This window comes from Schistocerca piceifrons, chromosome 1, assembly GCF_021461385.2.
Source record: "Schistocerca piceifrons isolate TAMUIC-IGC-003096 chromosome 1, iqSchPice1.1, whole genome shotgun sequence".
Lineage (NCBI taxonomy): Eukaryota > Metazoa > Arthropoda > Insecta > Orthoptera > Acrididae > Schistocerca > Schistocerca piceifrons.
In genome coordinates this window covers 188,817,827-188,837,203 of record NC_060138.1, presented here as the reverse complement: position 1 = coordinate 188,837,203, position 19,377 = coordinate 188,817,827, and the positions used below count along the sequence as shown (strand labels likewise).

The following is a 19,377-nucleotide window of genomic DNA, read 5'->3' as shown; positions in this document are numbered from 1 at the left end:
AGTTTTGAGAAGATAATGTACTCCAGGGTTCTTACCCACCTGTGCAGCAATAGACACTAAAAAGTTGTGGCCCTATAATGTAAAAAGTTCTTATTCACTTATGTAACACATCATTAACGCATAGCGTTTTCCCAGAAAGATTGAAATACGCCATTGTTAGGCTTCTCTACAAAAAGGATGAATTGACAGACATCAATAACTACTGCCCATTCTCACTCTTTACATCATTATCTGAAGTTTTTGACAAGACAATGTATCCCAGGATTGTTATCCATCTTTATAGTAACAGCATATGTAGCTAATCAGAGTTTGGATTTCTAAATGACCCATGTGTTGCTTCAATATCGTACTGAAAGCATGATATAATCTCTTTGCCCCTTAGTTAAGCAACCATCCCCTTCATGTCTCCCTCCTTACTGTGCTGACTTAATGTGGATGAGCTCAATCTCAGTCTTTGACCACCAATAACTGGAGGTTGGCCCTTCAAGGACAAATGCAGGCGGTCACGTGGGATATGGGATGCTATTAGCAACTGCTGAAACTGAATATCATTATGAGCAAATGTATGCCGCCATTCTATCAGCTTACATGCCTAAGAAGTATGTGACTTGGATTTGGTGGAGGATGGCCCTGGAACTGAGTCTGCTATTTGAGGCTACAGAATTTACTGTGGAAAGCAGAATTACTGAGCTGTAGTTGAGGACCTCAGTATGTATCAACATTATCCTCAGCTATCTGCTGTGCTGCAGGCTTCTTTATGTCATTTGTTTTAGATTTTATCAGTTCCACTCAGCTAACTGAAATAGGTAGAGATTTTTGTCTGTCTGTGTCCCATTTATTCCTGTTCATCAGCATTGAGACCAATTTGAAATATATGAATATTTGTGCAGCTTTGTTTAATTTATTGTGGTGTTCAGGATAAATTTTACTACTCACTGTTTCAGTTGAAGCCTTGTGGGTGGTGGTATTTAAAGTTTATTAATATATTCTCTTGTAGAACTAGCCTGAGCCATTTGCATTCTACTTAAAGAGTTCAATTAACATTTCTTTGATTTAGGTAAAGCTTGTGTGTTACTTTATTTTATAATTTACCATTAGTTGCTTGGTTTGCAGGTCTGTAATTTGATGTGCTGACTAAATGTTTAGTAATGACTGATTTATTTTGTTTCTTTGAACATGTGTTAACTGAAATCCCTTTTTTCTGCTGTTATAGTAATGCCTGAATTTCATAATGTGCTTTATTGAAATTATTTTGACAGAGGTCAGGTGGAGGTTTCTCAATTTTCAAATATTAAATGTTTTGCTTGTTTTCTTACATTCATTTGGGATTTCATGTGTTTAACAGAAACAAAAAATATTTTACAGCATTTTAAATAAAATCTTTTCTGGGTGACTGCTATGTTTTTATGCCCTGGCATCGTATCATTCTCATCTCCTCACTTGCTGAAGTATTTAAAAAAGGACCATTCTTCTGAGTTAGCTACTTATACATTTACTGAGCGCATAATAAAATCTTTGAATGTTAAAACATCACCAACTGGGATCTTCTGCCATTTATTGAAGTCGTTTGCCTGGGTCAATCACAATATCCTATTAAGGCCAATTCACACATGCTCTCACATCACTTCACATCAAAATTCCACAATGCATTTCAAATAGTGGCATTCACACAAGTCATCACTGGCCTTCATATCACATCACCATTAGGAATTGTCAGGAAGAAAGTTTTGCTGGTGTCATCGTCTGCTGACAGCGGTGTGCACATAAGATGGTGGTTGGTGGGCGATGCTCAGTGGCAAGCAGCAATGTACCATGTGATGCTCGAGCCGATACCATCATTCTGCTGCATACATCTATAGCAGACACATCAAGGTGTGCTCAGAACATTAATTGTTTATTTTCATGTTAGTTTATACATATATTGTGGTTACTTTCCCATGATAGTGCTAATTAAGGATGAAGTAATGCAAACACATGAAGTATTACGTTAAGAAGCAACAGTAATAGTTCCCGAGCATATAAATACTGCCAAGTCAGAAGCAGAAACAGTTGCCAGGCGTAGTGCTCATCCCTGCGTTGCCAGCTATTACGGTAGGTGATGGCTGCAGTAAAAATTGTGGGACAGACACAAAGAGCATAATGGAAACATTGCAAATTATTCTCAGTCTACATACGAATTCGCAGTGTCTGTTCTTTCGGAGATATCTAGAAGTACAGGCACCACATGTAGTCCCAATGCAGCTGATGTCAATAGTAGCTTTGCTGTCCTTTCTTCCCCCCTCCCCCTTTAGTTTACATAATATGTGGCACAGCTGTGGAGTCTTCATGGAGTCTGTTCTTTCAAATGTGTCCGAAAGAACAGACACCATGCATTCATATAACTGATTTGCCTCGATTTATGATGAATCCTCCACATTTAGTGTGGATGCACAATTGTGTTCGACCTCCTGTGGGACTTTCAAAGTAGTGAGCATGGAGGACATGGATGGGGATGGCAGATAGGTGGCCTACTTGAGAATGTGGGTCACCTGGGAGGCATGCTGCGATAGTCCACATAATTTTGATAACACTATGTATGAATGGCATAGTGGTGAATGCAACTGCCTAGTAAGAAGGAGATCTTGTGTTTGAGTCCTGGAAGAGCACACATTTTCACTCATCACCAATGATTTTGCATAAAGTACCAATGCAGCTGACATCAATAGTTCCTTCCCTTTCATTTCCTTTCTCGTTCTCCACTTTCAGTTTACATAATATGTATAACAGCTGTGGATTCCATGTGGTGCCTGTTCTTTTGGACATGCCTGAAAGAACAGACACCACACATTCATGTAACTGATTCACCTCAATGGGCGATAAACCACCGCATTCAGTGTGGATGCACAATTTCGTTCAACCTCCTGTAGGAGTCTCAAGGAGGACACAGATCGGGACTGCAACAGGTGAAATGTGGTTTGGCCTGGAGATGTGCTGAGATAGTCCACAATAAACACTGTGTCCAGATAGTGCAATGGTTAATGCAATTGCCTAGCATACATTTTCACTTATCACCGCTGATTCCGTATAAAGTCATGCTGCAGCTGACATAAGTAATTCCTTCCCTTTCCTACTATTTCTCCTCCTCCACCTTCAATTTACATATTATTCCCTTTCTCCCACTGTGCAGAATACATCGCACTGCCACCTTCTTGCATGCACCCAGCTGTAGCATCGGAAGTTAATCTGTTTTTGCTGCACTCACTCATGTTATAGTACTCGATTACATGCTTTGGTACCTTCTTAACATTTATTTTGCTGTTTTGCTTTGCTTTTATGACAAATTGCAATGTTCCATGATGACTTGGATATTTTTTTCCATTGAGTGTTCTTCCATAAGTGAGGTCAGATACCTGAAATCGAAAAATGATTTAGATTTTACAATAACAGATCGCAGCAGATGCCTACACTGTGTATAAAAGCAGATGCCTACACTGTGTATAAATAAGACCATAAGTCATTGAAGAAATTTTCATTAAATAACGTTTTTAAGTGAATAAAACCAGCCTCAATGAAGGAAAAAACATTTGTTTATGATGTTATTAGTCATGTAAACAAATGGATAATGTAAATGGGTTCTATTTATTTCATTATAACAATATTTGATATGTGTGTGTATGTATATATTTTCACTAACAAATAAATGTTGATGTTTTGAATGTTGTTTAACTTCTCAGGACTTCAGCCTACAAAAGTAATTAAGAATTTGACCATTAATACAAATTTTAGTTGTTAGTTACTCAATTCCAATGCTATACTCTATTTCTATCATGGATGGTATCTCATAACCTCTTTCACCATTTAGTACTGGGCTTAAGCAAACTGATGTGATGTCTAGTGTGGATACACCCTAATGTGATGATGATGGTGATGTGAAGTGATGTGACATGGCAGTTGTTGACATCTACTATGAATCAACTTTGGAGCAGTTAAGCTTTAAGGAATATGTGGTTCAGTAAATATCTGGTTTATGTCCTATTTAGGAAACAGAATTCAGAAAGTTACTTTAGTAATACGAAGAGGGACATCACATCAGCTACAATAGGAGAAATCACAATGGGAGTCCCACAGGGTTCGATCATGGACCCATTACTGTGCAAGCTTTAGGTTAGTGATCTGTCATTTTATTTGAGGCAGAAGGCAGAATTAATCCTATTTGCAGATGAAACAAGCATTATTATGAGGCTGAGAAAATACGCATCAACAAAGTAGTGAATGATGTTTTTGTGTAAATTACTGAATGGTTTTGCACTAACGGGCCAGCTTTAAACTTTGAAAAAACACGGTTCATCCAGTTTTGTACTTTAAAAAATATGCCTACCCTCCTATTAACCTAGTATACCAATAAAAAATAATAAACAGGTGGAAAATTGTAAGTTCTTAGTTGCGTACATTGATGAAAAATTTCATTGAAAAACCGTAAAGTAGTTCTACTAAAACATTTAGGTTCAGATACTTTTGCATTAAAATAATTGTCAACTTCGGGATATAGAAGTCAGTAAGTTAGTACAGTCTACATATTTTCATCCATTGATGTCTTATACAGTAGTGTTCTGGGGTAACTCCTTGCTTAGGCTAAAAGCATTCATTGCACAAATGAAAGTAATTAGAATTATGTGTGGCATTCACACACATACATCTTGCACATATTTCTTTAAGCATCTGAGAATATTACCCACAGCCTCACAGTACATTTATTCACTTATGAAGTTTGTTATCAACAATACATGTAAGTTTCAGAGCTATTCACAAGTACCTCACTAGATGGAAAAATGATTTGTATTATCCTTTAAAAGAGTCTAATTTTGGCACAAAAAGAGGTGAGATATGCAGCTAAAAACTTTTTGACATTTTACCTATGGAAATAAAATGTCTGACAGATAGCATAAATGTTTTTAAATGTAGATTATAGAGCTTTCTCCTTAACAAACCTTCTAAACCAAAGAGGAATTCCTGAGCCAAGATAATTAGTCATTAAAAGAGATATTAGTCATTAAAACAAACTGTAAATGGCCAGCATGCTGCCATATAAATATTATTTAATATTTTTTATTTAGTTTACCTAAGTTTTCTATGTTTTTTCTATTGACACATCCCACATCGTAACATTTATTGCGAATTGGATATGTGGTACAACTAATTAGCTTACTAACTAGCTTCAGTGTAACACAATAATGTTTGATAGATAACACAATAATGCTTCCAACACAATATCAGAATAAGAGGGAGGACACATAAAAACGAAAACAATATGTACTGTGTTCATGAAATAATGACAGAAAAATAAAATGCCACGGGTGCCATGAACTAAAATACTACAGATTTAGATAAATCTTAAGTGGACTAGATCAGCGTCAAATTATCAACATTTTTGGTGAAACCCCAGTATTTGGTTTTACAACTCTGAAGCATAAGGAACAAGATCATTAAAATTAACTTCATAAATAGCAACTTACATGTAAGCACAGAGTAATAATGATGCCCTTGAAAATTAGAAATGTTTATGCACAACAAAACAAGTCACAAAACAATAATAATTATAATAATTGCAAGTTTGTTTTCATATCCCTGCACTGTAATGTTCTGTCAATTAACAGTTATTGCTGCTTTGCGTCTACCCACTGCCAGATTCAGAGATCTAATAATGCTGTATGTAGCACTGAAGTAACCATTATGTAATGTTGTTATGTAGGTTGGTTTCTTTTGAACTGAGTGAATGAGCAATTCTACTCCTATTGTGAGGACTAAATTCGACTCCTCACTTTCAGCAAACCAACAAGTTTACATACCCATTGACACAATTGTTGCAAGCAGTATCTGGTCAGACATAGATTTTAAGATCAATTTACACTGGATGTCAATGGATGGAATGGAAGACAACATAACCATTAAATGGTGGTATGTTCACACTACACAGAACCCCAATGCAACATCACTTCACTTAGGCCAGCAGTGAACAGTGCATGTTTCGTTAGGAGATATCATCCATGAAACAAAAACTTGCAATAGTCTCAGAATTAAGGAACTAGCAACATGCAGGTTATTAACAGGCAAATCAAAAGTCATAACAGATGTTCTTGACAGAAATTGTATGATAAACTGCTGAGGAAAGAAACAATACTTTCATCCAAATATTTCAAAACATTGACATTTATTTGTTAAAGCAAATGTATATACATACAAACACATCAAACAATATTTAGAAGTCAATACCAAGAGTATTCTACCTCATGCACTGGTTTGTTTCTATCTTTCTAAGCATCAAATATAACAAATTTTTCTAATTCTCCAGATCTGACTTTTTCACCTTAGGCAGGCCCATATCAGGTCCAGAACAATCTGTCTGCACAAATATCTGTGCATGCAATAAACTCTTGTAAATACTGTGCATTTACATGACAAAGTTTCAGTCTACTGCTGGCCTGCCAATTGTCAGTGGAGGAAAGGGCTGTCAGAGGCAAGTGAATATGCTGCTTTGAAGGATATTTCAGTTCCAGACACTAATGGATAATGCAGGAAATTCTGCTGTGGTTTCTGTTCATAAATAGTCTTAGCAATGTTAAAAAAGTGTCAGTGGCAGAAAGAACAATTTAAATGGTCAAGACAGTAGCTCCTTAAGGCTGAAACACACTAGACATCAATGGATCATCATGCCACATCACATCATTTCGTTGTTACATCACATCATGCCTATTCACTTATGCACCGTACAGGATGGTGAAAATGTGGTTATGAGATACCACTCATTATACAAAAAGTCGAAATAAGGACAATCCACACAGGCTGTCGTGGCACTGTCATGTCAGAGTGTATTCACACTGTCCTTCATGTCAAGTCCATTCAGATCACGCAATCTCAGCTCACATGACTATCCTCAGTTGTTTCCTCATGGGAACTGTGATCTTCCCAAAATAATTCCCAACTGTTGTTATGCGGGAAGTGGACATACATAACATGGAAGCTTATACATGTAGATGATGGGATTCATTTGTATGAAAACGACATTTATCAGACTCATATTGGTTTGCAGCTTGCAGGAGTAGCATGTGTATTAGAGCAGGAAGATAGAAGTGTGAAGAAGGAAAAAAGAAAAAAGAAAAGAAAAGAAAGTGTGAGGTCTGAAAATGTCTTTACATGGTACAGAAGGCGAATTTCACACATACTGCAAGGAGCCTGAGAAAGAGGAATCTGCATTTTATAAATATTTTTTAAATTTATTACACCAAATTGCACCCAAAACTACTAAAAGAAACACAGTGTTACGATCTGCCATCATAATCTGTGAAAAATTGGTTTGCTTAAGGTTAAGTTTAGTTGACAGTCCAGTGCAAATTTCTGTGCAATAGGCATATCTCCCTCAACAGCTTTTGCTTCAAGATTTATGAGTTTTCTTCATATTCTCTATATGGCTTTTAATAGAGTAAGTGCCTTATTTGTGCTGGGGTTAGCTAGTGAAACTGCATAAATATTGACCACTGATGCTTTCAAAACTGTTTCACACACAGTGCACAGAGCTGCTTAATAATATAGCCTACCACAAATATATATATTTAAACGAACAACTTTAATATGTTACTTGATGTATACTTCACAAAAACGCATTTTCCACTGTTGCAGCGTCTGAAGGATTCAGTCCACTTCCTTATCAAACATTACAAATGCTTAACAACATACAAATAAATTTCATTTACTAATCAGTCTAACTCTTCCCACAGTGCTTTCTTCACTTTAAGTTGCAGCCATATCGAAGTCTATTTCACTGTAAAATATTAAATACTGGTATATTGATAATCATGGCATTATAAATAAATGTGAGAAGGCTCAAGATGTTTAGGAATCAGACTTCACACACTCTTTCTTTGTTCCACAATGCTGCTTTCCTAGCAGAGTTTGAGTACCTCCAGTTGCTCATGTTGTACAGTTCAGACTGCTGCCTCATTGCTTCAATTAATCTTTTGTCATTCATATAAAACTAACAGTTTTAACTAATGAATAACAAAATGAAACAATTTACAGCAAATAACAAAAATAACAAGTAATAAAGACTTAGAATAACAACCGATATCAACAATGAAACGCACGATGACAGGAAGGATGGAGAATGTGCAAACAATTGTGTATCCAGAGGAAATGAGCTTAGGAGCCACATGATCCACAACAGATGATGTCTGCCATCAAAACTTCCTTCCCTAGAAATTTTGACGGTGCTGTAATTTGACACGGTGTGACGTGACAGCCAGTGTGGATGCCACCATTTGAAATGCACTGAGGAATGTTTTGATGGGATGAGATGTGATGTGATAGTTAATATGAATTGGCCTATATAGTGTTTGAATTGAGCAACTAACAATGAATAACAGACAAAGTAAACTTTATAACATATGTTCCTAATTTTTGAGGTAAAGCACTGAGAAGTTGAATAACATTTTAAAACAGCAACATTTGTTTGTTACCAGAAAAATGTAGGGTGCATACAAACAAATCAAACAATATTTATAAGAGAATAAATATAGACTGTTTACCTTACCTATTATGTTTTTTTTTACATAATTAATAAATTCTTAATTTTATTTTTCTCTTTAATTATTTAACGTAAATTGCTTCAACTTATATTCTTATTTATACACAGTGTAGGTATAATCTCTGTTCTGTTAATGTAAAACTTAAATAATTTTTCACCTTCATATAACTGACCTTGTTTATGGAAGGACGCACAATGAAAAAAATATCCAAGTAATCACTGAATATTTGCAATATTCCATGAAAGCAAAGCAAAATAATAAAGTAAAGTTTACAAGAAGACAAAAGCATGAAATCCACTACCATAACATGAATGAGAGCAGTGAAAACAGGTTAACTTCTGATGCTAGTGGATGACAACGCAGTCAAAAGTTTCTTCCTGAAGAATCTTGACAATAATCTGACATAACAGGACATGACATGATGTAATGGTCCACTGATGGCCTCTATGAATTCTGCCATTTGAAATGCATGTGGAATGTTTTGATGTGATGTGAGGTGATGGCAGTTTAGAATTGGTAAGTGATGGCAGTTTTCACCTAATAATTTACTTGGCAATTTACACGGCAATCCTAATGATGAATGGAAATTATTTGTGAACAGCCATAGAGGCATATCAATTGACACTTGTAGTTTCTCATGTAATATGGTGAAATACCTCAATGAAGAAAGTAATTTCGCAACTTGAATTGTTGATACCAAAATTGTGATTCAGGAAGAAGTTACAAAGATTTAAAATTTTTGACAGCAATGTCCAAATGAACATTGAGTGAAACAATACTTGGCACATGCAAAGCTATTTAAGTGTCCTGAAGAAGAATTTCATGGAGACAATTAAAGTATTTAACAGTGTAACTGTGTAACAGATAATATTTTTTCATATAAATGGCCAGTGTGGTATCTGTTTATTTCAGAGTATATAGGAATCTTCATTTCTTTGCCTGAAGTCTAGCAGCAACATGTCGTAAATTTCTGCTCTAAAATATAAAACTCAGTTATGTTGTATAGACAGGAATTTATAGTATATATGAAAAGTTTTAATAATGCGGTAGTGATTTATGCAGTTACCTTTAAACCACTAATGTTACACCCCACATTTCTATCAGGGAGTAAATATGTTGATGAACAATTGTAAGAATCCCTTTGCCACTGAAGACACTGCTGCAAGATGTTTCTTTATCAACTTAGCACAATATTCTGACTGCACTTTTCTGTAGAATAAATACTTTTATTTTATCTACAGTGCCACAAAAGATTGTGGTATAGAACAGTACTGAGTGAAAATATGCTTGGAATCCTTTATTCAGGTCAATGTAATGAGACAGATTTCTAAGCGCAAAGTAGTCAGTACTACTAATTTTGGTCAAGTCTGCAATGATATTTTTTATTATTACAGTTTTCCTGTTTGCTGTAGGGTCAACTGTTCGTTTCCTGTACTAATGAATTATAAACACCCACCTTCTTATCTCGATTGCTGGAATCCTCAGTCTTCACTTTCCACAAACCTGAATATCAGATTTGCATTGATCTACTGTCCACACACTACAATCTATCTGTGCAGGTATGATTTGTGCTCACAGATTTGAACAATTTTGCTCAAACCTCCAAGTTTATGCACATTTAATATTTGTGCAAATCACCTGTCCACATGAGATGTCTGTGCAAATGTAATGAGTGCAGACAGTTTGTAGTGTGTGGACTTGCATTTAAAGGATATTGATGTTGTTGTTGAATTCTTTCCTTAGACTCATTTGTGGCAACTACACCCTACAATCTTTTAGTACAGATATGATCTGCATCCACGGATTTGAGCAATTTTGCTAAAAACTTCAGTTTTGCACACATCTTATATCAGTGCAAATCACCTATCCAATTGCTATGATCTATCTGCACAGATGTGATGGGCATTTAAGGTAAGCTGACGTTGTCATCATCATCATCATCATCATCATCATCATCATCATCATCATTATTATTATTATTATTATTATTATTGTTGTTGTTGTCATCGTCGTCTTCTTCTTTCCTTAGACTGGGTTGATGCAGCTATCCATGCGATCCTGTGGAAACCTCTTCATCTCTGCATAGATGCTGATAGATAACTAGTGCAGCCTAGATCCATTTGAGCCTGTTCACTGTAATCAGACCATGGCCCCCCCCCCATTACAAGTTTTATGCCACACTTCCTTCCATTGTCAAACTGATGATTCAGTATGTCTTTGTTTATTTATTCATCTATAATTAAGGATCTGCATGCAATCAGTGTCATCATGATTGATGTTGTCTTAAGTACTACACAAGAGATTTTAGGAAGTATAATTGCCATCTTAGGAGAAACCTACATACACTATGAATTACGCATAACTAGCGTATGTGCAATAAAAGAATATGCAAAATAAAACAACATAGGTGATACTGTATATTAAGATTCCTCCACATGGTTAATAGTTAAATATGAAATGAAACCTTGTTTAGTTACTTACTAAGGTACACACAATAAAATAATAGAGGGCATACAAAAAATTTCCCAATGTGTTTAATAGTAAAACATGAGCTGAAGACCAGTTACTTGCATGTTGACTATATACTGGAGAACAGATACCAGAAGCAACAAACGTGCATAGAAAGAAGGTACAATCAATCAGTATTATAAGTTATGTATTATTCAAAGTTAACTTAACTGATTTTTTAAGATGTTGATTGCTGCAGGTATAGTGATGCATATTTTGCCACCAGGCTACAGCATCAGCTTCTGCTATGGCTGCTGATGGGCCTATTGCATCAGGTATAAGGCTCTGCTGTGGCTGCCATGACCTTGTGGCAGTCAATGAATTAAGAATGTAAAATTCTTTGTCTTTCAGGCATTTTTTTCCTTGTTGCCTCAGGACGTGATCCCTCCTTTTAGTCAAGTTATGCCACAAAGCTCTTTTGCATCATTTATATTTAATACTTATTCATTAATTGTTCAATCTACCCATCTGCTTTTAGAATTCCTCTATAACACTACATTTCAGAAGTTTCTATACTCTTTTCATCTGAAATGTTTATCATCCATGTTTCACTTCTTAGCTTTTTTCTCAGTGTTAGCAAATTTCTCTTTTTCAGATATATTTCTCTTGCAATTGGCAGACTGCAGTTTATATCCTTCCTACTTCAGCCATCAACAGAATAAGGAAAACAATAGGTTGCTATTCACTGTAAAGATGACATGTGGAGCTGCAGACAGACACAACGAAAAGGGGGCTGTACCTGTTTGCATCTCAATGTGCCATCTTTACAGTGAGTAGCAATCTATCTTCCTTACTTTTTGATATTCCAAACTGGAGTTGCCACTGTCTGATTCTGCTTGAGCTATCATCAGATAGTTTTAGTGCTTCATATCCTAATCTTGATCCCCCAGCATTGCCTTATTTAATTTGACTACATTCCATTGTCCTTGTTAACGAAAAACAATATTGAATGAAAATTGTTTCTTCAGTTTATGTTCTTACTTATGCAAAGTGTAGGGTTTTTCTGAGCCCAAATACTGTAATTTCTAAATCATTTTTTGCTTTCAGATACCTGGCCTCTTTTGTGGAAGAACTCCTAGGAAAATTACTAGGTCCTCATGGAACCCATGTAACACATCATAAAAACAAAGCAAACGATAAATTACTAACTAATAAGCCAAAAACAATATGAGGAGTGCAAGAGGAATAAGGTAACTGCTGATGTTAGCAGATGGTCCCACTGCTTCCCCTCCAATGTCAACATCGAAACTTCTTCATGAGAAATGTTTGATGTTGACATCTTCCTCCATTCAGTTCAGTTCATGTCTTGTGTAAATGCCACCATTTGAAATGCACTGTAGAATCTTTTGATGTTCTGTTCAATCACATATGAATCAACCTTTAATTTACACCTTTTTATGAAAGATTTACCAAGGCATGCATTAGATGCAGTACATGGCTATTAGGCTAGTGGAGTATGTGTGGCATGCACAAGGCTTTTTTTTATTTTTTATTTATTTATTTATTTATTTATTTTTTTTTTTTTTTAGGTTCAGAGTAACTCACCCACCTTGGGATAAGAGATGAACTGCCTACCAAAAATAAAGATACATCGGCCACACTCAGAGAATGCTCATACTCACAGGTCAGGAATGGAACAGGTTAATATGATATTAGTAAACTACAGGAGCTTTCGTGGTGAGGTTACAGAATTAGTATCACTTATTGGATGATATAATGCCCAAATAGTATTACAGAAATTTGGTTGGAATCCTGAATTCAGTATCGAATATTTATCACGAGGATAGGTAAGTCTCCAATGGTGGTGGCATATTTATTGCAGTACTGGTAAGGAATTCGATAATATCTAGTGAGGTTACCATGAATTCTAAATCTGAATTAATCTAGGTGAAGTTAAGCATCAAAGGTGCGTCAAAAATGGTAATCAGCTGCTTTTATAGACTACCTGCATCAGGAACTATAGTGGTAGATGGATTTAGAATGAATTTGCAGAATTTTGTGTATAAGTTTTCTGATCAGGAATTTGTAATAGAGTGTAAATTCAATTTTACATATATAGAATGAGAGAATAAAATCTTATCAGTTTACAAGTCATGCCACTTCGAATGAAACACTAAAGCTTTCAACAGCAGGTAGATACACCCACCACATGCAACATCGTGTGAGTTTGTGGAAGATGAAATCTAAGCAAAGTTCCAAGTTTGACCGCTTAACTCATGGTGATGCTGACCTGGAGTCCAATGAGGCCCGCAGAATAGTTGTTAACCTTTTGAACCACGATGACAGCTCTGTTGCAGTGCTGAATAAAGGCCTTATTTTCCTCTAGACTATAATGTCTGCCAATATTGGATACTGTTAGTGGAAGAGGGCTGTACATTGGGAACCTCTTGCACAACGCAGCTGAGGATGTAACACTACGACTAGCCACATCCTAGTGAAAGCTAAGTCACTGAAATCCAGTATTAACTGGAAGGAATGACATGGCATGTGCGTATTACGTGATGATGAGGACTTGGTTGACTTGCCAGCCAATAAAGAAAATTTCTTAGGAGAAGAAAAACTTCTTAGCCAAGATAACAATAAAACACTGAGTTGTGGATAAACAGTTTTGGTAAACTACATTATCATCATGAGATCTGCAGTAACATTACAAAAGGTGCTACAAATTATTTAACAAATAATGCCAGATTAACCCATGGAGGAATCAATGACAACATATCTTTGTACAGGTTATTATAAAACCACATTTCTCTTATACCTCAAAATTATTACCCAATATAAGTGCAAACACAATTTGTTTCACTTTCTGACATGCCAGTAAAGCAGATCCACACAAAACCATTTTAATGACAATGTTCTTGGCTTACTGTCCAACTATTATTTGTTCAGGAGTTGATGGTTGAAGCTTGCTGTGTCCTCAAACAGCAGGAAGCACTTGCGATTGGGAGAGTGAATTACTGATCTGTTTTTGGCAATCATAATGCTATTTATTGTAGTGTGAGTCTGTGTGAAAAAAAATCAGTGACAAACCAAAAAAGTACTGTGTAGTGCACATTCAACGGAACAAAGACAAGCCATCTAATTTTGACTTTCATGAGTGGAGTTGTGAATAACTTAAGCTGGTCAGAAGTGACTTTACAGGTACTGGTATTCAGCTACATTTTAGCCAAAACCTTATGGTTACTAATGATGATGGAAAATTTTGACATAGGAATGGCAAGATGACATTTCTTCACAAACTGTATAGTGTCAGTTTACCATCTTAGTTGAGTAGTGGACAGTGTTTTATGTGCAGGACCTGGCTTCATGGCAGACATTGATATTCTTAACTGTCAGCACTGCATGAATCTATGTGCCTTATTGAGGTGTTGCTTTTGTTTCTTTTATTTTTTTCATTCAGTCTGAGGAACATTAAAGTAAATAATCTGTAATGATTTTCATTTTCCTGAAAATACCACATTGTTACATACTCTCATGATTATCTCACACCAAAAGTTTGTTTCAACAAAGGAAAAAGTAACTGCAAAATTAGTTTGCCACTCACAAAGCAGTAAGGCAGCAGGAACTTTTGACCTTGAAACAGATTGTGTCTATGTGAGGCTTGTGTCACATAACTTATAATTAGCTTTTCAGGAGTTTGGAACAGTAGTTACGAGAGAGGATTCCTCGAAAAATCTGATTAACAGATTTTTCACTGACAAATTTTAACAAAGACACTGAATGTCTTTGTGTGTTCTTATGATTCCTCCTCTTTTTATTGTCAGTACAAGCTGAACTCAGACTCAGCCTCTGCACATTCATTTGTTTTATGTCTTTATTCATTACTGCAGGTGATTTCTTTCCACACTTTTGTTGATTTGGAACATAATATTGCTTGCAAGTGTCAAAATTTCTTTGTCGGTATTTGTAATCACATTCAGTGATATATTATCATTCTTTCATTTCCTCATCTGTGTTAAAGTGGTAGTGTCAACAAGAGCATTCTTAACAAAAACTAACTTTATGTCTTTGTTAACCATATCTTTGCTTACGTGTGAGATGGCAGCATTTTGGGTGATTGTCATTGCTTGTGTGGCAACTGCGGCTATCTTACTTGACTGGTGTTTTGAATCAATGACTAACTAATGGTTTGCACTTATGCTCATAGTTAAGCCTTCAGCTACCTCACAGCAGAAGTTGATGACAATGATGATTTTGGATGTGGAGTGCTCAACATCATGGTCAACAATGCCTAAAAATCAGCATGCCATTCTCATAGGGTGCAGGGTGGAGGGAGAGGGTGGAACACATGAGGAGTAGTTTATAATGCATTAACAACTGCCTCCACTCCCAAGTACTTTATGTATGAGTCTCAACAATTCACAAAATGTCAGAACCCATGTAACATGGGTTCAGTGTTGCCACGGACAATGGGCAGATGCCTGCCAAATTGAGGACTGCCCTGATGTCAGTATGTAGGACATACATAGCCCAAATATGCTAAACTGAAAGTGGCACATGCCCAACTTCACGGACTTCCTGTCAGTGCAGGACTACGTTCTATGTGCAGTCTGGTGAGCAGCACTTCCTTCAATTAGTGAGGTTGGCATGAAGTCCCCCATGTCTATGTGGTCACTTTGAGTGACTGTAGTTTGTCTTCTGCCATCTCCAACCATTCAATTTCCCACTGACATATAATTCACCCACTGACATATAATTCACCTATCAGATAATGAGATGACAGAGTGCAAGGGGATGGCACCATCTTGACATGTCTCTTTGGCTGCTTGTTGGCTACGTCATTGCCCTGTATCCTGATGAGTCCAGGTATCCAGCAAATGATCACCACTTGCCACAGTGTTAGAGCTACTATAAGGGGTTGCTGATGAGATGAATTAGTCGGTGTACCAAATACATTTGGTGGACTACTTGTAGTGATCTGAGTGAGTTATAACAGATGAGAAACTTCGTACTGCGGTGCCTGTGAATCCACTCCAGTGTTATCATAATGCCATACATCACTGCATCATAATTTGTACATTGATCTGGAAGGCATGCTTTGAAAACCCTATTAGGGAAAACAGCTGTACAGCCAAGGGCATTCTCTTGCTGGGGTCCATCCATATACACAATAATAAAACTGTGGTTCATACTTACACACTGAAGAAAGCAGAGCTGTAGAAATGTAATTTGGTGTACAAGTTTTCTTGTACTGTGTCAAGATTAAAATCACGTTGGACCTCTGAGGATAACAAGTTGGCAATTTGGGCCATCCCTGGCCATGTTTTCAGAGGTCTGATACACCCAGACCCTTGAGACAGCAGCGACATGTGTCCTGAATGGCTTCGTCGCATTGTGCCAATTCCTGAACAACTGCTCAAAGCTAGGGTGGATTGCTGCACTTAGTGCCAATAACTGAGCCAACACTGAGATTCTCACAGCCTTTTGAGCCAAATCCAGAGTGGTGGTTACTCATTGTCTGCATACTGACTCTGAACTCGGCTGCTACAAAAAGCTCCAGTCAGTATCCAAAAGCCCTCATGTTGAACAGCATATAACATCTTGAGATAGGAAATATGGGATGACCCATAAACTACACTGCTGTAATCTGACCACAACCTGACAAATGGCCTATGAAACTGAAGGAGGTGGCATCTGTCAGCTCTCCAAGCCTTTCCGCAGAGGCATTTCAATTTATTCAATGATTTGAAGTCTTTTATCGCAGGCCTTTCAGGTGCAGCATTCAGGTTAATTCAAAGTGAAATAGTAAGCACAGTGTCCTTAAAATGTAAAATATTATCCCTCATTGTGATCTCCGGTTGGTGAAAACTTTTGACAAGCATGGTCAAAACTGACACATATAGTGAGAAACCAAAACCAGTTTTATTTGTCCAAGCTTCCAGCATCCTGATGGTCAACTGTATTTGTCTCATTGTCACTGTAAAATCAGAGAAAAAGTAGAAAATTGCTAAGTGGCCCACAAACAAAGAGCATTTAGCAGGGCCCCTGACTGCAGAGGAGATGGCATTGACAGCAATTGCATATAATGTGATGCTGAGGTCACTAACCTGGGCAATCCCATTCTTCTGAACATAGAAATCAGAAAAGGCATCATCAATGAAATATCAAAAGCACTGATCCATGAGGAAGGACTGGATCAGAGGTGGCCGACATCCACGTATCCCCTACTTATGAAGTTGACAAAGACACTTGCACTTCCAAGTGGTGATGTACTCCTTCTTGGGGTCAAAACACAAACCAGCCAAATGGTTTTTGGCATAAGAAGGAATCCTGTATCACCATATCCATAGAATTAAGTGAGAATGCTAGTGCCTGAAACTGCACTGAGAGCGGCACAAATGACCTTGGGATTCAAGGAGCCAGATGAGATGGCAGTTGACCATGCATTTGACAGTCTTATCCATACAACTGATGAGGGCTACACTCCGCTAACTGTTAGGGCCAGTACAATGCTTGACTGATTTTCACAATGGAATTAAAATTGCCTCCTTCCAAATCATGAGGTACTGCCCACCAAGCAAGATCTGACTGAAACAAGATATAAACTTGCCTTTGGTTTCAGGGCACAGATGACAGAGGATGGCATAATGAATCTAATCTGGTCCTGCATCAGTGTCTCTGGCTACAGATAGAGCTGATTCCAGTTTCCATAGTTTCCATATGTAGAATGGAAGACAGTGGACCACCTCATTACACAGGAAAAAGCAGAGCCTCCTCATCTCCACAGTCCTACAAAATACCTGGAATGCAGGAGTTTGTTTGAATGATACAGTGACAGTAAAAAAGTGTTCAGTTAAAACCTGAGCCATGTATTTAGGCACGTCCACTAAGATCCCACTCCTCAACACAGTCATAGGGGTGAATCTCCCTTGTTTGAAATCCACATCATTGAGTCCCAAACTTGTGCAGTGGAAGTGTAGTAGTTAATGGAAGTTGCAAATTCCTTCCTTCTTTTATCATTCACCTTGCTTGTGCTTTCACAGATCTGAAGGCATGAAGGTTTTCTGTAGTTGGATGATGTTTGAATTTCCACAAAACTGTATGTCTGTCTCTGATTGTTGAGTGACATTCATTATTCCACCAAGGCACAGACCATCGTTTCAGGTGGTCGCTAGACTGGAGAACTGAATCTGCGGCTGCTCATTAGATCCCTCAGGTGATATAGTCTACCATTTCTTGGGTACAACCTCATGTTTGAAGATGATCTGATGACTGTGTTGTAGTCGGTTTTCCCTTAGAACCACCCATCTTCATGGTCTACTGTTGATCACCATCCAAGTCAGTAGATGAATCAACAATGGACAGTGGTCACTGGAATGCAAATCTGTGGCCACTTCCCATTGAACTAAGTCTGCAGTAGCCAATAGCAAGAAAAGGGCCAATGGCTGAAGACGACCCTGTAACTGTGGAAAAGTGTGTCATCTATCAGAGTTCAAAAGGCTGATATCCTGTGAAAGACAAGGTGATCGATATTTTGACCCCAGGAGCAAGTGGTAATTGAGCCCCACAGCACACTGTGTGCATGGAAGCCCCTCACGAGGAGGAATGGGTGGGGGAGTGCCTGATGAGTTCTGTAAGTTTATCTGCAAATAAGGGATCACAAGGTGAAAGATTTAAGGAACAAACTGCCTGTTGGCTTCTGTTTCACGTTCTTCAGTCAATGTTGGTTTGACGATTTTTTTGATGTTTCACCAGCATGAGTGGTTGACATTGTTGAAGCTTCACCCTATATTGATGGTGGTGGACAGAATTCAAGCTCATGGCTGCAGATTATATGTACTGGCATGTCTCTTCCGCTTTTCTGTGATGATTTATGCTCTGGTTCTCCTCTTGCTACCTGCAACGGTCATTTGCTGCAGCATGGGAATCCAGGATCCATTCACCTTGAGGCTTTCTTCTTTCTTGTTGAAAGTGTTATCCTGTTTGTGTATTTTTATAGCTTATCTGAACAAGCTGGTGTGATAGCTCTTTTCTACAGCAAGAACTTCTGTGTCAGCCATTTTTACTATATGGTCGTCTCACACAGCAAGTGCTCCACCATGGCTGATTTCTCCACCTGCCCCAACCTACAATGCCACTTATGTTCTGTGATCCTAGTGTTGATTGATCGTCCAGCCATTCCAACACAGACTTTTCCAAATGTGCACGGAATGCGATACATTCCCGACACTGCAAGTGGGTCCATTTTCTGCTTTGCCGATCTGAGAAACTCTTTGATATTCTTTATCGGTTTATAACTAGTATTTACACTGTGTTTGCATAATATACAGCTGATTCTGTCCATCAGTCTTGGAATGTATGGCAGGAAGGC

The 19,377-nt window shown here is 37.4% G+C and overlaps 1 long non-coding RNA gene across 3 annotated transcripts in view; it reads right to left on the bottom strand.

The window, feature by feature from the left end:
• Positions 1 to 1,472: 1,472 nt before the first annotated feature.
• LOC124782224 overlaps positions 1,473 to 19,377 on the bottom strand; it is a 51,113-nt gene continuing 33,208 nt past the window's right edge. The window contains exons 3-4 of one of the 3 annotated variants that reach the window (XR_007015956.1): positions 3,242 to 3,389; positions 1,473 to 1,853 (exon numbers count right to left, since the gene is read on the bottom strand). This is a non-coding gene — a long non-coding RNA (uncharacterized LOC124782224). The remainder of the gene's footprint in view (positions 1,854 to 3,241; positions 3,390 to 19,377) is intronic. The other 2 variants (XR_007015955.1, XR_007015957.1) reach the window with 2 other exon arrangements.